We start from the raw sequence: 6,915 nt of genomic DNA, 5'->3' as shown, positions 1-6,915 counted from the left end.
GGGACACGGACGGGGCTCACAAGGCACTGCGATTTTGTTGTTTGGGTGCTTGCTTCCCCGTGAGGAAAACACCATCATAAAATCAAAATAGTTTCCTAAACCGCTCCAACGAGTCTTTTCGAATGCCAGCGCAGCCGCCCCGCCTCATCCGCCGTGCGCTCTCGTCGCCGCCCCCAGCCTGTACGCCATCACCGCCGCCCCCTCGGTGGCGCCCCCGTCGACTGTCGCCACCCCGCTTCATCAGACGCCGCCGCACGCCCTCGTCGCCGCCCCCGTCGACCGACGCCGCCGCTACCACCCCCGACCCGTCGACCGCCGCACGCCCCCGGCCCTCACCGCGACGCCACCGCCGTCCTCCACTCCACCGCACCGGCTCCTCCCCTGGTCTGACGCCACCACCAGCCCCCCCGCCGGCTCCTCCCCGGCTTCATCGTCTTGAGCCAAGAGGTTACAAGAAGGGGATCATGAAATGGCAGAAGATGGAATATGACATATTTACTAGGGGAATAGTACCACAGACTCTCGAATGGTCGTAGCGAGCAAAGAATTGGTATTATGCTCATGGCGGCACGCTCAATCCCAAAGATAGATCATTTGTGTTCGGCCAAGTATTAAGAGAAGCGGCTACGAGGCTTGTTGACTTAATACAGGCAACGGCCAAAGTATCTTTCATAATTGATCGAAAGAAGGACGAGCTGACTATGGAACTAGGTAATCCAAAACACCCTGGACATTTCCGAGGCAAAAGAGTAATTCCATGAAAGTTTGCATATTTTGAGCACATTGATTCATACAGAAGTCGCTAAAGAAGTAAGGCCGAACACGCACAACAGCAACGAGAGTTACAAGAACACGTAGCGTTGACAAAGGTAAGAATGGAGAAATCAATTGACCAGCGTGTGGCTCTAACTCTTAGCAAACAAACCAGTGAACAAGCAGCTGCAGCATCAGGGGCTAATGTCAACATTAGCCCCTCTCAGCGTCGAAGCACCATTGTTTCCACGAAAGCCCCAGCTAGAGGATCTTCTGATATATTCGAGGACAACCAATACCACCCTATGGACGACATCACTGAAAGAACCCCTTGTGAGCTTGTTACTCCCGTAAAAAAATAAGCTCATCGTGGTGGCTTATTGTGTGGCTGAACAACCGACACAAGGCCAAATAATTCATGGTGTGGAGATTTCAGCTCACAGTTACACCAAATTTAGGGTGGACCGAGTGGTCGACGGTTGGGATGACCTAGAATTAGAGATCCCTAGAGGTGATAGGGAAAAGAATTTTGGAGAAGCCATCCATGGTTGGATTCTATGACCCAAGCGTTACATAAGGACTATGCAGCCGAATCCCTGACCTTGGGATCATCTCCTCAAGTTTCAACGGCAAGATCACCTACGCCATCTACCAAAGCACCCTCTGCACTACCAGACAGGGATCCTAGCATGAGTCCACTAGCTGACAGGGATTCTAGCATGAGTCTACCTCCCTTGTTATGAGCAAGGCTACATGGGGAAAGATACCTTCAGTTCTTAGTATTGCAGCTACGAAAAAGCAGAATAAGCCGAAAGAGAAGCAACCAGAGTCCAAGAAACCTTGTGATATGACTGGTGCGGAACTCCACATAGTAGTGAATGCTGAGGTTAAAGCTCACTTCGCAAAAAAGCCTCCAACGAAGAAAGATCCACCACTTGATAAGGGCAAACTTCAGACTTTCATTAGAAGCATGGAGAAAAAGGCAGAGAAACCACCTCTATCAAAATACGACCGACAAATAACAAAGACTTTTCATGAGAAGAAGAAAAGTAGGTCAACTATTCCACAGCTAGAAACCCAATCCAACCAATTGATTGCCCTGCTCAAGGTGCTTTCAGAGTTTGATCAAAACTTACTTCAATTCGTCAAAGATACAAATCTCATCCCAGCTCAACTTCGAGGAAAGGATCATGTTCCAAAGCACCCTGGGGCTGCTAAATGGAAATATGAGTTTGGGAAACCACTTGTGTGGCCGTAGACCATCTTCCAACAAAGATGTACAAATTGCACCAATGGTACATGAAGGCTTCAGCCAATGATTTATTCATGCTCGAAGTTCAGATTGGAGATCAATATTATTTTCATGGGGAGAACTCTATTACCTTTACAATCAAGACGCATTTGACAAGTCACTCATTAGTTCATGAATTCTGTAAGTCTTTAATTTGCTCTAACTTCAAAATCCCCACTCTAGTCATTGTGTGATGTCTTAACTCCTATTCGATTTTGTATCATGCAGGATGGAGAGTCAAACTTGTTAGAGGAAATGATACTATGACGTAGGCTTCATGGATCCCAATGTTGTAATCGAGTCAACTCTAAAAGATGGGCCAAATCGGACCTTAAAAAACATATATAAATTCCTCGACAACCAACATTACAAGAAGTACGTACTTCTACCGTACAACTTCAAGTGAGCGTGTTTCCCATCTTTTTTTTCGAACTAGCAGTTAAACATAACACTAACTAGCTTTGGCTATGCATATATGTACAACTTTCACTGGATACTCCTTGTTATCGTGGTTGATCAAAGCGTGATCTATGTCATGGACTCTTTGAGAAAACGAAGAGATCAATACAAAAATCTCATAGACATTCTGAACAAAACATGGGCTCGATTCCGTCAACATCACGCGGGTGAATTCAAGGAGGAACTTGATTTGAAGCCTGAATTTCCGGTATGTGTTGAATTTCCATATCTCGTGATACTTCCTTGAACACAACAAATATTTCATAACTTCTTTTATTATATATATATATATATAGTGTTTGAGAAAGGAGTCGGGGAACAATTTATGTGGATACAACGTATGTGAGTTCATCCATAGCTTTGTATGTCCGAAGCGTGTGACCGACCACAAATTCAGACTACGTATACAAAATTCTTAACAATAAATTAGTTCTAATTATGCATACCCATTTATCTACTCTATAATAACCTTTGCCAATGACACAGATAACGCACATGAAGGAAGCACTCCTCGACACGGAAAAAATTAGGAAAATTTAAGAACAACTCTCTGGATTTTTTCTGGATAAGGTAGTAAATCCAGCGAGGGAGTTCCATAATGATGGATCAAATCTACATCACGACTCATGTTTAGAATAGTTGATCCGAAATGTTGAACTTCGAAAGTTGATGCAATGTAATATTATTCATACATGTGTATTCACAATATATCTATATATATATAATAGTATCTCAAATGTAATATTATAGATAAATACAACTTTATATATATTAGCGTATTAGAACAGGAGAAAAGAAATAGAAAAAATACATTAATACTGTTAGGGAGACCATCTGCTACTAAATTAGCTATGACCATGCGCGACGTGGCAGGCACTTTAATACTGTAGTAATACGATTGCGCAACCGAATACTAAAACCCTCTCCTCGTTAGCGCAGTAGACTCGACGAAATCTCTAATACCTGCTCGTGTTCCACCGTCTTCCTCCCATGATGAGCAGCTCCACCCTCTCATCGTTCCATGCGGATGAGCTATGCTAGCTAATGGCCTACACACTGCCGAGGAATCGCCTCTCCGGACCTCTGGTTCTGCTTCCGCCATCTGCTACTTCTCCTGTGCACGAGCTGCTCCCCTTTGACTTCCCTGCACAAGCAGTTGTGTGGCACTCGTTATCTGTCGTTGACTTGCTGTTGCAAAATTGAACCAGCATATCTCCAAATCAAGCTTTTCAACATCAAAATTTAGCTCTCACATGGTGAATCGAACCCACGTGCAGTTAGATTCAAGCTCATATGCCCCAAAATCAATTTTACACAGCCCAAAGCGAGTTGCATGATGCTGCTCCACCATTGCCGCACCTTAGAGCTCCCGCACCTGGAAAGACATCTCAAAATAGCACCGAATCGATATACACCCATCCAAATCAACCTCCCACTCCTCGAATCGAGGTCTTGCTTGATCGAATCATATGCTCTTCTCTTCTGGATTGGGTTCTCATGTTTCACAATTTGGGAGAAGAAGGGGATGAAAGAGAAGACGAACGAAAGCTGGCTTGCTCTCTGAACCAGGTGAGGCAAGTCCAGGCTGGCGACCACCTCATGCTCTAGTGAGTCCAGCGCCGCCAGCAGCACCCTTTCTCACACCCTAGGCCAGCTTGGTTGGACACAGGTTTCTTCTACCTGCAATTTTTTGCCAAAGCATCAGCTATCTGATACCGTTACAGCAAGGAACCAAACAAAGTCCGTAACCTATGATCCTTGTGCTGATTCCGTTGTAATCCGATTCCAATGATTTTCATTTATGTTACCACCCGTTGAACCAAACACCATCCTACACGATGAAGCCTATGATTAGAAAGTTTAGGCGGGTTCAGCAGTTGCAAAACTAAAATAGCAAGAGGTACCGAACTTCTCAACAGTACCAAGGCATATCCCAGGCAAGCAAAGTATACAAGGAAATTAACCATGAGCAGCCCATCTTCTTGGAAACACCCCGTAGTGGTATACAGAGATTAAAAATTGACAAGATAGCATTTTAATTTTTTTTGCAAGCTTTCTGAATTATAGATTCATTGCTTAGAATTAGATCTAGGGCCTATTTGGTTCCTCTTGCTAAAGTTTAGTTGCTAAAAGTTGCTAAAGTTTAGTTGCTAAAAGTTGCTAAACTTTGGTTGCTAAAGTTTAGCCAAGGCTGTTTGGTTCCCTTTGCTAAAAGGCATTCAATGAGAAGGATAAAGACTTGTTTACCCTTAATGAATGCTACCCATCTTTTCTCCCTCCTCCCTGGTTCAACCGCCAGGGTCCTTGGCACTAGATTCCTGAAGGTTGCGCCAGGCTCCTTGGCGCCAGCTTCCTAAAGGTTGGCGCCATTTCTTCCTGGCACCATGCGCCATTTCTACCTTGCGCCAAAGAATAAAATATCTTGCCACGGTGCTGGCAGCCATTTATTTTCAATTGAAGCCAAAAATTGTTGTGTAGCCCAAAAATTACATTGTTACAAAAAAAATAAAGGTACCTATAACCTATTGAACAATCCATCGGCTATCCAATCCCGAAATTGGTTCATGTTTTGATCTTCATCTCCATGTTGGGTAGTACCTTCATTTGCTTGAGATGATGCTCCTTCTGAAGGTGTAGCATAGTTTTCTTCATAATCCACACTCTCAAAATCAACATCAGCAATAGCACTCTCTCTAATGAAATTATGAATTGCCATGCAAGTAATAATTATTTGACTTTGCTTTGCCATTGGATAAGCTGGTAAATCGCGCAAAATACGCCATTTGTTCTTCAAAACTCCAAAAGACCTCTCGATGACATTTCTTAATGATGAATGTGCATAATTGAACTGCTTCTTTTTACCTCTTGGAAGTGGTCCGGCTCGAAATTCTGGTAGATGATATTTTGTACCCTTGTATGGTGCAAGATACCCAGGTCGGTTTGCGTAACCAGAGTCCATAAGATAAAACTTTCCTGCACATCAATAGTACCCATGTTACATATATACAAAACATTCGTACTACGTGAAGAATTGTATCATAAAATATGTAAGTACCTTTGAGGGGATGTGGAAATTTATCACCATACTTGTTCAATGCATCTTTGAAGACTCTCATGTCATGAACCGATCCAGGCCATCCCGCAACGACAAAAGTAAATCTCATGTTGAAGTCACATATGGCTAACACATTCTGGCTAGTGTACCCATGTCATCCCGTATGTTGGACAACCTTCTCTATTGGTACAACAACAGGCACGTGTGTCCCATCTATAGCTCCAATGCAATTGTCAAAGTATGGAGAGAACCGTGGAGATTTCAACTTCTGATGCACGGTACTAAATATTGTGTCAACTGGTCTAATGATATCCCCTGCTAGTTTGGAAATACTGCGCAATACTTTATCAAACTTCCTACTACATGTCCAAGTTGACCTAACAAAACGATCTTCGGCTTGCCTCATGCTTTGAGGGGCACCACACATCCATAGGAATAAAGCTAAAGACTCTACTGATGTCATTCTCCTTGTAGACTTTAATCTATAAGATTGGACAAGGAGATTATGAAGCCAAACATGTTGTAGCAAGATGATCTATTTCCTAAAGTTTTGATAACCCATTCATATCCAGTTTCTGTAGCCACCCTATATTGTGATCTGTTCAAGTATGTGTCATAATAGTACATACCGAGCAAAGCACCAACGGCAACAAGTTCTCTTCTTATCCTTTTCCTCTTAACCAGCCAGTCATCAACATAATCAAACAAGTCAACATGTACAAACATGGAAATACCATGGATCAGCCATGAAATAGTTCTCAACAAGGCAGGAAATCATATCTCACATGACAATCAAATAGTCCACACAAGATAGTAAATCAGTTCTCACACAACAACTAATAGTCCACACATGATAGAAACATAGTTCACACAAGTTTCTTAAATAATTCTAACTATGTAATGACAAAGCCCACACTTCATGACAGCTACTTGTTGTTGCCCACACTTCATGACCTGTCAAAGTACTTCCCACACTTAGTTTTCAACCATTTCAACCTTGCTTCTTTTGTCTTCAATGTGCCAAAAGCTATTCTGTTTAGTCTAATGGTAAACAACTCCATAGCAACAAAGTACTCTTCTGACTCTTCTGATGCTCCACAATCCTGTGCCATAACAAGGCTTTCTTTGAACTCCTCTTCTTCTTTATCCTGAGAATGCCTTCTAAATTCCAATTCCATCTCCTTCTGCTTCAATTGTTGTTGCAGTTCCAATTCCCTCTGCTTCAACTACAACTGCATCTTAACCCTCATGGTATTATTATCTTCAGAGCTGCTAGCTTGCATAGTGTCTATGAGGCCCTTGAACATGCTAAAAAATGGACTTTTACTCTTCTTTGGTGGGCTTGATGTTGTATCAT

This window comes from Setaria viridis, chromosome 7 (genome assembly GCF_005286985.2).
Source record: "Setaria viridis chromosome 7, Setaria_viridis_v4.0, whole genome shotgun sequence".
In the NCBI taxonomy this organism is placed as follows: domain Eukaryota; kingdom Viridiplantae; phylum Streptophyta; class Magnoliopsida; order Poales; family Poaceae; genus Setaria; species Setaria viridis.
Note: the sequence above shows the minus strand (reverse complement) of the source record.